The sequence below is a fragment of the Mustela putorius genome, unplaced genomic scaffold, assembly GCF_011764305.1.
Source record: "Mustela putorius furo isolate JIRA1106 unplaced genomic scaffold, ASM1176430v1.1 tig00000738_pilon_pilon_pilon, whole genome shotgun sequence".
In the NCBI taxonomy this organism is placed as follows: Eukaryota; Metazoa; Chordata; class Mammalia; order Carnivora; family Mustelidae; genus Mustela; species Mustela putorius.
The window spans coordinates 10,143,674-10,156,654 of NW_025421463.1; the positions used below are offsets into that span (position 1 = coordinate 10,143,674).

General features: G+C 49.6%; 1 protein-coding gene across 1 annotated transcript in view; it reads left to right on the forward strand.

Moving 5' to 3' along the window:
• The first annotated feature begins 8,730 nt into the window (after positions 1 to 8,730).
• LARGE1 (LARGE xylosyl- and glucuronyltransferase 1) overlaps positions 8,731 to 12,981 on the forward strand; it is a 521,107-nt gene continuing 516,856 nt past the window's right edge. The window contains exon 1 of the mRNA XM_004743092.3: positions 8,731 to 9,285. The gene's annotated coding sequence lies outside the window, so the exon portion shown is untranslated. The remainder of the gene's footprint in view (positions 9,286 to 12,981) is intronic.

Consider the following 12,981-nt stretch of genomic DNA (forward strand, 5'->3'; position numbering starts at 1 on the left):
TCTTTATTTGTATTAAAATCCTCAGTGGTCAGCATGGTAACTGACACACAGCAGGGATTCAGACACTATTTGTTAAATAAATTCTAGACCCAAATTAGCTTTCCAGGCTCTGATCTCTCAAATAATTGTGTCAGCTTAACCCATCACACCTTCTATTTAACATCTTTGTTGTTTCTCACAGCTTGGAACTCATTCCCTCTGTAGACGGTCAAATCTTGCCAAGGCTTCAATGTCCAATAAGAACCTCCTGCTTTTAGAAGTCTTCCAGAGGCCAGAGAGAGTGTGGTGATCTCTCTCATCCAGATTCATAGCACTGCTTGTCCTCACTGGAGCTTTCAAGAATACTCAAGGACATCTCTTTGGATTTATCTCATTTTTGCAGAGTCATTTGGCCCTTCACAGTGAATGCTTTGTCCCCTGAATTAGATTTGGAGATTCTCAAACGCAGGAACACATCCATTGTTCCTTCTGCTTGCTCTCCCCACTATGCCCACCTCACTGAGTGCATAGCAGAGTAGTACTGTATGCATAGTAGCTACCCAATAAACCATGGGGCACATGATTCTAAACACTAATTACATTTTTAATCTTCTTAAGCAAGTAATTTTTAAAACTATGGTTTTAAGTTGAGAAATCCTTGACTTTCTAGCAGGACTGGGCAAAACACTAACAGAAACAGCTCTTGTCTGGCTTCCAGACATGCCCTATTTGGCCATGAGAGAGACCCATGAGAGCCCTGGGTTTGGGAGTTTTACTGGGTCACCGTGAGTTGCCCCGTCCAAACAGAGGTCATCAATTCAAACCCACTGGTTCTGTGACTCCAGCATATTCAAACCCAAACCTACAGAGATAAAAGTGAAAGGTCCAGTTGCCATGGGGAAGAATGGGGCTGTTATAGGAACTTTCAGCCATGGTCAATTCTCAAGTCAGGTTCTTGCCGAAATGCAGATCTGTCAAGGTCAAAGCGAAGGTTCTAAAGGCAGGCTCTAGCTCCCATGATAAAAATGCTGGCAGAAACTCTGGGGTAGGGGTGAAGATGGTGAAAGTGCTAGCCGAAGAGGCTGGGTCTTCACTCCAGACCCTGCAGGAGGTTGGAATGATAAATAGATCCTTGTGCAAAGGGAAGTTGTAGGTGGGCAGATTAACCACATGTGACAGATGGAGACAGTGTGAGACCTGCAGGTTCTAGGTCAGTTCACACAAAGCATCAAATAGCAAATGATTTCCAAAAGAAATTTCACTCTGGAAGAGAGGGGGCTCCTTGTATCCTTGTAGGATCAGCTGTTGTCACATCCAGGAACAGGGAGGATGAGAATTGATAAGTCTGAGTGTTTGAGCAGCAAGCCCTTTACCTATATTGGTTAGGATGTTTTTGGATGCAAGAAAGAGAAACCACAACAAAAACTTGCACAATAGGTGAACTTATTGGCTCATGTAAATGAGGAATTCATGGGATATGTCAGGGTTGCTCCTAGAGAAGGCCCTATTAGTTGGTACCTAAGAGTCACGTCTTCCCCTTCTTCGCTAACAAACCCAACAGTGTTCCATCCCCAAAAGGGGAATCATGACTAGCCCAAGTCAATCCTAAGGGAGAAACCTAATAAAAGACAAAATATTTTTTGCCTTCTTCTTATTACTCTGGATGCTGGTTTGAGAACATGGTGTTTAGGGCAACTATAGCCATTCTGTGACCACGAGGAAACATGTAAAGCCAACAAGGAAAATGGCAGAATAGCAGACTAGAGAGAAAGATCTTAGGACCTTGATGAAATCATGGAGCTGCTGTATCAAACATGGACCTGTCTACTTTGAGATTTCTCATTATGAGATATTATTACTTAAAGTCTTACTACCTGGGTATTTTGTTACTTGCTGTCCAAAGCAATCCTAATTGATACAGATTGATTTTTTTTCTCTCTCTGTGCGTTGCTGTTCTCAGTGTCCTTTTATGTGTTGCGGCAGCCAAAAGGTCGCAGTCATCCTAAAGTTTGTATCAGTAGACCTCACAGGCCAGAGGTGACAGAACACTTAGGAGTCCAGCATCCCAGATGAAAGTCCTGAGAGTCGACTTGATTGGACCAGCCTAGGCTGTGTACTCAGCCTTGAATCAATGATGGTGATCAGGATATGGAATACATTGATTAGCTTTGGCCCTTCATGTCTACTGTTGGAACTGGGGATAGGTCAGGTTCAAAATAAAATCTGAATTCTTTTAGCCAATGTCAGGGCCTTGCTCATATCCCCTAGGCCCACCTGGGTGATCATCTCCATCTTTGATGGACAGTTTCCATACGCTAAAGGTTTCCTATCTTAAGCACCTACATTTCTTTGCTGTGGATATTCTCTGGTCATGGGAGCATGGTAGAAGGCTAGGACTGACCGATTCCCAGGAGCAATGCTCAACAGATGAAGGGTTTTGATGGATAATTACTTCTCTAGGTTTTCCTACCCTTACTGGGACAATCCTGAGTTATGTTCTAATCTCTGCTGTCCAACGCAGGAGCTAAAAACCACATGGGGCTATTTACATTTAAATCAATTAACACTAAATAAAATTAAAAATTCATTTCCTAAGTCAGACCAGCCTCATTTCAAGTAAACAATAGCCACTAGTGGCTACAATATTGGACAGTTCAAACATATAGCTCTACCATCATACAGGTCTTTTGGACAGTGCTATTCTACACCTTCTCTGAATGTCATCACAACTAAGCACCCATGACCACTTATTAATTTACCCTTATTGGCCTCTTGCCCTTTCTCGTTTCATTCCCTCACATCTTCACTGGGTTTCTTGGAATCAACTTCCAAATAAGTGTCTTGCTCCCAAATCTTTGTCTCAGTGTTTACTTTCTGGGGAACCCTACTAGCATCATAGTCTTGGGAATAGGAATGAGAGGATGGGATATTGTTGTTACCGACAAATGTCTTTTACATCCTGGCTACTCGAAGTGTGGTCCCTGGACAGGAATTTGTTAGAAAATCAGCATCTCACACTCTGCCCCAGACCTACAGAATCTGTATCTGCATTTTAAGAAGATTCCCAGGTCGTAGGTATGCACACTGAGGTTTGAGATGTCCTGCTCTATGGGTCTCTTAGATTGGGGGCGGGGGAGTGGGGAGCTGGGAAAACAGAACTGAGAAAATTTACCCACACAACTGTGACTGCCATTTAAACAGGGTTTTTGTGGGGGTTGTTTGGGCCTAAAAATTCAAAAAAAGTATATTTCATCATTTTTTATTTCAATACTTTGATGCCCTTTACCAATGCTTGAAAAAAAAATATATGTTATATATAATATAATTTTTGTTCCTTTTTTTTGCCTTGGGTCTTTTGGCCCACTAACTTGAGGTCTCTTTTTCTTCCTAGACGGCAGGACCTCAGGATAAAAGCTCACTCTGACCTTTACATTGACCTCTTCAGCACTGATTTTCTCTTTCTGTCTCCACAAGGCCTTCCCAGTTAAGCACTTCATCATAAGGTGATCAGGGAGCTATGTACCTGACAAGGTTTTTACTCTGATGGGCTTTCACATCCAGGAAGTGAATAAAACCTTTCTTCTAAAAACAATGGGATTCTCTATCTACAGCCAAATTTATTCTAATTAGCTGGCTCTGAGGTTTGCGGTGGCAAGTCTGCCGGAAGTTAATAATGCTATTTTGAGAATACCTGGATGTTGCCTCTTAATGAACATGATGATAGGAACATAAACTATTTTTCATTCCTCTAAGAAAGACTTTATCCCTAGTCCTCATCTCACGTCTCAATTCTAGACTTGCTTTGCTTTTAGTTAAATTATGTTCAAATCAAATTTTCATTAGTGTTAATTCAGTGGCTTTTATAATGTTCTTTAATTCTTCAGCTAGCAAGTGGCTTGTTTCCTGCTTAGATCTGATGGAGGCATTTTATTTTGCTCAGAAATATCTTTTGGTGATTGGCCTGAATGACAGAGGGACATTTCACACCACGCACTTCCATTTTCACTTGAAATGCGTCTGGATAGAACATCTTTTGCGGATATTTCTCCAGCATTGGTTGAAGGGTAACTAGCCTGCTCTCTATCTGTGCAACCTGAATGCTGTTTGATTCTTGACCCTTCAGAGGACATCATAACCTTATTTACTGATAAGATGTGGGAAAATCATGTGATTGCTAAGGCTTCTGAAACCTTGAAAATTTGTTTGCTAGATACTGAAGTCTGCAAAACAATCTGAGCAACTTTAAGTACAATCAGACCTGATGTTCAGTTGTTTCTACAAATATAACATTACTATTTAAAATATTGAACTCCTGGGGTGCCTGGGTGGCTCAGTGGGTTAAGCCTCTGCCTTTGGCTCAGGTCAAGATCCTGGGGTCCTGGGATTGAGCCCTGAGCCCCGCTCTCTGCTCAGCAGGGAGCCTGCCGCCTGCACCCCCCTGCCCCACCCCCGGTCTACTTGTGATCTCTGTCTGTCAAATAAATAAATAAAATCTTTAAAATAAAATAAAATAAAATATTGAACTCCTTCCATACTGGCTGTTAAGTGTCCCCCACAGTAAGTCCCCCAATTCTCCCACACCCTGCCCCTCTGCCTCAGCTGCTATAACCCTTTCCCAAAACCATTCCTTCCTCCCACCACCATTTCACTGGAACCCAGCATCAAAGAATTAGTACTTGGCCTGCCAGGCCCCCCAAACCCTGCTCTAGAGCTGATTCCCCATGTCTGACTTGACTTCCCCTAAGTTGGCCGGCAGGCGCCCTGTGTTAGAGGCTGTGTAGTTTTCCGATCGCCCCCGTGAGGATTCTTTGCTTTGCCTATGTAGCACCTGAACAACGTTCAAAACATTCAGAAAACAGCTGTGAAATCTTAGAAAGGAGGTTCTATTTGGAACAGTAAAAGTAATTGAGTTGACTTGACTTTAAGATTGTAAGAGTATCAGGCCACCTTCCTCTGGGTAAGCATAATATTCTTTATTATTATTATGATTTTTTGGAGGCAAGACAAGAATTGGGAAAAGGGGACTCCGGCCTTTTATTTTCTAATTTTAAAAATATTTTATTTTATTATTTTATTTTATATGCTGGGTGGGGGGTGGGGGGACTCTGGTATTTTAAAACGTAAAGCCCAATCTGCCTCCGGAATTTGCATCATGTTCTTACTCCATTCCAGTTCCTTGAGGTTCACAGAAAATGAGACTGGGAAAAGCGGTGGTGAGAGCAGGTTTCCCGACTTCCTCTTTGAGATGCCTTTAGGGCCCCCTAGTGGCTATTTTAAGACAGGTTTTTTTGTTTGTTTTTTGTTTTTGTTTTGTTTTGTTTTCTTTAAGGATTAGGTCTCCTGGACCTAAAAAAAAAGACCTTTCTGAATTTCTCCTATGACACGTGCAATAACTGTGTGAAGAGGTTGGTTTAGAGGGCTCAGTATTTTTTCAGTCTTTAACAAAAGCATTGCACAATCTTTAGAAATAACAGATATATCACCTTAACATATTTTATTCTGCATTCTTCATACTATATTATGTCATAGCTGAAATCCTTTTAAGACATTTATAACCTGGTTTGTGTCAGAGGGCTATAATTCATAGGTAAGTACATCTTACCTTAGGCTACACACACACACACACACACACACACACATATCCATCCCATTGGTGGGGCAAAGGGATACTTTTTATTTGGGGCTTCATATGATATTAACTAACAGAAGGGCTCGTTTGTGGAAGAGTTCACTCTAACAACATTCCTATCATTTAGAACATTAGATATGCCACTGAGTTCAAAACACTGCAATACTGAACTGATAATGCAAAGCTTTATGCATTTAAGGTGACTTTTGACTGATGCAAGTAATTTTTATGAGATCCTCTAATAATGAAATATGTCTTCAATGTATCTTATTGACCACAGTGAATATTGCTCCCTCTCAATGGTCATATTTTTCTTTCTAAAATCCAATCTAGACAATGCACTACACTTGGGTAATTATAATGGAGATGTTTCTTTACTAAGGCTTATCTTTTAGTTTATTTTTTTATATGATTTCATTATTTCTCCTTTGCTTGTAAATTTCAGGTCTCCCTCCGCTTCCTCAGTCACGTTACCATTATTAATATGCTAATGTGTTGTAATAATGCATTTTACACCCCTAATGAAGTTGAAGCAAAGCAATGAATAAAAAGCAAGCCCAAATTCTTGCTTTAACTTTACCCGGTTCCAGGGCGGGGGTTGGAGTAGGGGAGGAGGAAGAGTAGGATGGACAGTCGACCCGCAAAAAATAAAAAATGATCCCCTTGTTTTCAGTGCGTTCTAGAACAGAGCTGCACGTCAGAGGGAGAACGGAGCAGCGTTCGAGCTAAAAGGATTGGCATTAAACTTTGACACTTGAATGGTCTCTAGGATATTAGATTATATTTTATCATACAACGTTCTTCTCCGACTCGGTAGTGACATCAAAACCAGATACGATCTCCTATCCCTGCAAACGTGAAGGATGAGACTCATCCCCGCGGAGATAAGGCAGCAGGACCCCAGCTTCACAGCGAACTTATCCTGAAGCTCCAGGGCAAACGTTTTTTACTTCTTCGCCGGGGACGCCGCTGTGTAACTGCTACCTTCTTTTTGCATTCTCCTCTGCTCAGTCTGTGGCTGCGATTAGGTAAACAGCGCTCCGGAGCTGGGGGAGACCCGGCGGTGGTGCACGAGGAGTGGGGGTGGGGCACTGGGGCGGGGGGTCGTTGCCTAAAGAGGCTGGAGGGAAGTAGGGTATGGCGGAAGGGTCCCGGTTGGGTCGAGCTGAAGGCGGAGAGCGGGGTTACTTGGCGGGAGCCAGGTCCCAAGCGGAGTGGGGGACCAAACCTCCGAAACCCTTGGTCCCCCAGCCTGACCTCTGGGGAGTGTGGTCTGAACCGCAGCCCTAGCTCGGCGCCCTTTCATTATGCAGCACCCTACCTCCCCTCCTCGCACTTTCTCTGGGCTGTTGCATCGTCTCCCTGCCCCTTCCAAGAGTAAGGTGGGCCTCCCTTTGCCTCATCTAAGCCCTAGGGCCGAGAGAGAGAAGCGCGCGGAGGCGAGGCTGGGACCCGGTGCCCGTCTGGCCGGGGAGGGGTGGGGACCCGGGGTGGGGTGGGGGGGAAGGGGACCCCAGAAGCCCTGGGACGAGCTGAGGAAAAACACGGGAGCTGGATCCCGCGCCGGAGCTCCGGTCTCCCAGTCAGAGTTGCCCATCCTTCTGTGTCCTCCTCCTCTCCCGGCCTGTTCTCCCCTCCTTTGGGTTTTTCTCTCCAGGCCTCCTCCTTCCATTCCACGGTCACACCCCCGCCCCCCTTGCCCAGCCGATTTCACCCACTCTTTCCGTAGCTTCTATAGCTTCAGAGGACTCTCGGCGCCCCACTCTCGGCTTTAGGGCTTGGGAGGCTGGAAGTCCATTCAATGGGATGTCGCGCGCGGGGCTCGTGTGCCAGGAAGAAGAGCAAGAATGAAATCAGAACGGGGAGGGGCGTGTTGTGCGTGCAGGGGTGTGTGTGTGTGTGTGTGTGTGTGTGTGTGTGTGCGCGCGCGCGCGCGCGGGGCGGGGTGGGGGGGTGGTGGTGGTGGCAAAGAAATGCAGTTTTCCCGAAAGAACCGGGAGCCTTGGACCGGATTCTTGGATACAGAGCCGCAAATAATGCTGTCAAAGCCCTTCATCGTGGCTCCTCGCAGCCTCAGGCTTCCCCATACCCTGCCCACCTCGGAAAGAAGCGGCGAACCCGAGTAGAAGTGGAGGCGGGGAAACTTCCTACTTCCCACGACGGCGGTTTTGTACATGGGGGAGTGGACAGGCTGCACGGCCCTGCGAGCCTGCCGGCGTCTCGACAGCGGCAGCTGCGGACCCGTCCCTCTTCCCTTCCCCCTCTTTCCGCGAGGCTGGCCAAGCCCGAGGCGGCCGGGAGCGGCCGGGGTGGGGGGGAGAAGGGCGGGGAGCTCCCAGCTTGCACGCTTTCATCCGGACCCCGGCCGGGATCCCGGCTCCGGGTGTTGCTTCCACCCGCGTGCGAGCCAGCCAGAGAAGTGGAAGGGAGGAGCCTCGCGCGAGGAGGCGGAGCCCAGGCGGGGGAGGCCTCTAAGTCCGTGCGGCTGCGGCGTCTGCCATTGGCCGGCTGCGCCGTCACGGGGTGGGGGCGGGCACCGAGGCGCGCGCTGGCCCCGCCCCCGCCCGGAGCCCGACCCGGGCTCGCGGTCCCCCCCAGCTGCACAGACATGACACAGACACACAGTCACTGCAGCTGCTGAGCGAGCCCGGCGCTCTGGGCACGCGGCGGCGGGGCCAGCCCGGAGCCCGGACCCCAGCGCCCGCCCGCCCGCTGCCCCCCTTGCCGGCCCCCGCGCGGCAGCCCCCGCCTGACCGGGCGCGGGAGGCGGGGATCGCGCGCCGGCTCCGGCCAGCGGCGCCCGGCTGCCGGCGGCGGCTGCAGCAGCCGCCCAGCTCCGAGCGCCGGGCGCTCGGGGAAGCCGGCGCGTCTCGGAGGCGGCGGCGGCCGAGGCCGGCGAGCGCTCCCGGCGGCAGCGGGGCCGCCCGCCTCGGCTCCCCGCACCCACCGCTCTGCGCCCCGCCTCCGCTCCGGTGACCTTCCCGGGGCGCCTCCCCCGGCCCCCGCGCCCCCGGCCCCGCGCCCCAGGCCGGGGCGAGGCCCTCTCCAGCGCCTTCTTCCCGCGGAGCCGCGGGCGGGCGGGCGGCGCAGGCCCGGGGGGAGGGGGCGCCGCGGCCGGCTGCAGCCTCTCTACCGCCTCGCTCGGCGTCCGGCCCGGTCGGACCGCTGCTGCCCCGCCGCCGAGCGGAGACCGGGCGCCCGAAGCTGGGGGCGCGGCCGCTCTTGCCTCGCGGGGCCGGGAACGGGCAGGCCCTGCCCTGAAGGGGCGAAGCGGCGGGGAGCGCGGGAGGTGGAGCCGGCCCAGGCGGCCGCCCGGCGTCTCTCCTCAGCGCCCCCTTCCCGGACCCAGCCCGTGGCGGACGCAGGCCCCTGCCCATGCGGGGCGCCCCCGGCTCGGAAGAGTCCTTGGGGCAGGGATCAGTTCCAGGCAGTGGCGCCGGAGGGAGAGGAAGAAGGGACAGTGCTCAGCTTGAGCGGCCCGGACCCTCCTCGCAGCGTTTGGAGCCGGGGACCGCCCCGAAGTCTGCGCTTGGCACCGCCGCTTGAACTAGGGCAGCGCCTGCTGGGACCCCGACCCCGACCCGGACCCCCTGCGCCTTGTAGGAGGCGGCGGCTGTGCCGCCGCGCCACCCAGCTCCTCCGCGGTCTTCCTGTGTTTGGCGGCAGTCACGGCCAAGGTAAGAGCCCGGGGGTGCTTGAGAGCCTCCGCGGGGGGCGCCCTGGTGAGCGGCGCGGGACAAGTTCTCCGAACCTGTAGCTGGTACCCTCTGTGAGGGCACAACCCCAGCTCCTGGGTCAGGAGCCCTGGACAGGCCGGAGGGAAGTCCAGAAGGCTCTGATGTCCCCCGGACCCTTCCCAGGGACTGCCCCCCTCCTAGGCACAGAGGCTGTTAACAAGGACGAGTTTCCCGTCAACAGCGGGAGATGGTGTGCCCTCATCTCGCATCGCCGCCCCCCCCCCGACCCCCACCCCCCACCCCGGTCCTCGCAGTTTGTGAGTTATGGGCACCTGTGTTTTGGGAGACCTGCTGTGTTTTTCCGCTGTCCCTCTTGGGTTATCCTCACCTGCCTTTCCTGGTGTGATGCTGTGAAGAAGTTTTCTTTGCTCCTTGTGGTAGAGAGTCAAGGCGATTTAGGGTGAGCGGTCAGAGCTTTCTACTTACTCTGTAGGACAGAGTGTTTGGGTGGCAGCGCTGTCTGTAGAGAGGGAACCTAAGCAGAGTGGCCGTCCTGTTAGACGAAGCTGCTTAGATGAGTGATCCCTGTATAGCGATCCAGGCGTTCGCCGCCGAAGGGTGCAGTGGCTGACTCCGCTAAGTTCCTGCATCTTTAAGTTATTTTGTTTATTGCTTTATTACCTTCTTTAACATTTCCCTTTTTAAGGAACCTCAGTCCTACAAGGCTGTCCTTGCCAGTTTGAAATTTATTAAACCTGTGAGATTTCCCTGGAACAATCTGATTTTAAATGGGTCACTTAGGAGGGAACAGATTGTCTCTTCTACATTGAATCCATCCCCCCGGTGACCCTGTTTAATGGGGATGGATTTTTCTTGTCCCTGAGCTGATGTACCTCGGTTGAGCAGGTTTCTGTTGAACTCTGAATCCGTGAATTTTGTCACTCAGTCCATTACAATGATCTCCTGAGGGAGCAAAATAGCAGTTTCTATTTTCCGTGAATGTCACAGGAAGTTTTACAGGGTCTTATGTAAGTTCCCCAAGAGAGCACTCAGGCTTCTGCTTCCTTCTTGGTGGGGGGTGGGGTGGGGGATGATGTGAGGCAGCAGGTGGGGTGGTCACCTCCCCTAAATGCAGGTTGGTCCCTCTCCGACACAGGTGGAAACCCAAAGTGCTTATTCACTCTGTGGATGCAATCACTTCAGGCTCATTTTTCTCTTTACCTCTCTTGTCTTCCCTCCCCAGGAGTCAGCTTTGGTAGACTTAAGGGAAGGTTCTAAATTGGGAAAGGAATAAGTGGTGTTTTCTTTTTGCATCTCTCACAAATGGGTGGCATGAATGAATTACTCACAGGCATGCGTCCTCACTGGGGATTAAACACAACAACAAAACCTGGCTTTAAGGTTTCACACATCTTAGTGTACCTTTATATTTCAAGAGTGTTTTACTTCAGTGAAAATTGTTTGAGGAGAGCACACATTTATCGAGGCTGGCCCTGTTAATTCTATACCAGGAAGAAAACTAATTGAAACAGAGAGGCAGAAGTCGTCAAGATTTAGACGTTAGTGGGTTTTCAAGTAGCAGCAAGGACAGGAAACAAATCGGCCCAGTGGGAGAGGGAGATTTTTCAAAGCAAATGTTGGATCACTCCGGAGTGGGCAGTCGTCCACTGACAGGTGTGGGTCCTTTTCCTTCATGTAGTGAAGTGTGTTTGCTAGTGGGTTAACTTTCTGGTGTGAGGTAATGCAGATCACATTGGCTTTTAAACCAGAACTGTAAGGGCCTTGGAAATGAAAGGTCAGATTTTCTGGTGTCCTCCTAGGTCCCAGCAAGCTTCCATCTCATTGCGGTGGGGGGGCGGGGGAGGGGGATCTGAAGGTTTCCTTGGGGTTCTGGGTTCCTGAGCTGTGCTTTATTTAACGTGGATGCAGAATGCAGGAGTGTCTCCATCCTTCAGCCACCTACAGTGGTAGGACACTAGGGGGACTAGTCTTCTATTCCACCACCAAGGAAGAAAAAAAACACAAGGACCCATGTTACAAAAGGCTGTGGTTTATCTTTAGGGTTCACGAACTTGACTTTTTGGTACTTGATGTAAGCTTGCATGAATGAGTGGATTCGAAATGCTTGAACGATGAGCCTGATCACATCTAAATTGTCTTTTGGACAAGTCAGGACTGGTTAACTGCAAAGTTCTGAGCATATGAGGGTTACACATTTTTGGGAGACAGAACCTCCTGCAGAGTCCGTCCTTTGGGCATAAGACTGTGCTAACTTTGTGTTCCTTGAAGGTTTGTAATCAGAACTGCCCTTTTTCGGCGGGGAGGGGGGGGGTGTTGGATGGCATGTCACCTAGAGTCTTCATAAAAATCACATAAAATCATCCATTCTAAATGGTCTCTAAAATCAACTCTGTCAAACTTGAAATTTCTCACTGTCATCCTTTAAAAATACATACCTTGTATTTTTGCACATATAACCTCTGACGGTCAGGTATGCACTTCTGTCTCAGATGGCTCTCTGCACTTTTAACAGCATTAAATCGTTAGCGCCTAGGTTTCTTTCAGCAGAACTGGAAGATAATTCTATTTTGCTGAGGAACAAAGCCCCATTGCCCAGGCTTTACCCACGTGTCCAAATCTTATCAGAGCTGATTCCAGAGGTGAGCAGCCAGAGTCCAAGAAGAGATTGCCCTGTTCAGAATACTGGCACCAGAAAAGGCAGATGTCACAGATTTAGGATTCACAGTTTTCTAAAAGCCCCAACTCAGCATATGGAATTAGATTCAGTGTTTGGAACCTGTGAACCTCCGTGAGTTATTACATTTTCCTGAACTCTGGGGTCCGGTAGACACATTGGTGATCTTTTACCCATATGTGTAGTGCATATTTAGGTACTTTAAAGGGAACTATTGTTGTGGTCTAAGGAAAATGGTCAGCATAAAGCTTTATTTCTGCTATTAAAGCTTTATAGATTGATTCTCATAGGCACAGTATAGCCAAGGGGTAAGAGATTGGAGCAGGAAAATACTATTAAATTTACCATTGAGCATCAACTAGTGAAAACTGGTCTCGGAAAAGATATATACTGTGGTCCTAAGGCATGAATGAAGTTTTGTAAATTCCAGGGAAGCCAGGTGCCAGAGGGCGAGTAAGGAGTTGAGGCAGAATTCCGGTCTTCTTTAGGGTCTGTGGATAATGGAAGGCGTCTTTGAGCCAGAGTTCTCGAAGAGTAAGGAACACACAAGGTCCGGGTTGGGGAGGGCTAAGTAAGTTCCAGGGGACTGAGAGCTCCAGGCACCCCGCCACCGACACCCTTGAGCAACATGGACAGCTCACAGGAGCAGCAACTGGTGTTGAGGCTTTGCTGCTCTCCTCCCGTATATTTGACATTGAGAGGTCCTCCGGCCCCTCCCTTCCGCTCTGAGCACGTTTGACTCTTGGAGGGCAGTAGGCAGCAGCCAGTAAAGTTACAGCGTAAGCAAATGTATTTTAGAAGACGTTTCTCCTTTTAACACGACAAATAATAAGTGAACATCTATTACGTGGCAGGTGCCGCGCTCCGCATGGAGGCTACAGGGGTTTCACATTTCGTTCAGGGAGGCGGAAGTCCGGGGAATGAACCATCATCACGAGCTAAGTGCTGTTGTATGGGTCTGCGCAAAGGATGAGTTCGAGTTTGCTGGAGGAGTAGTGAGG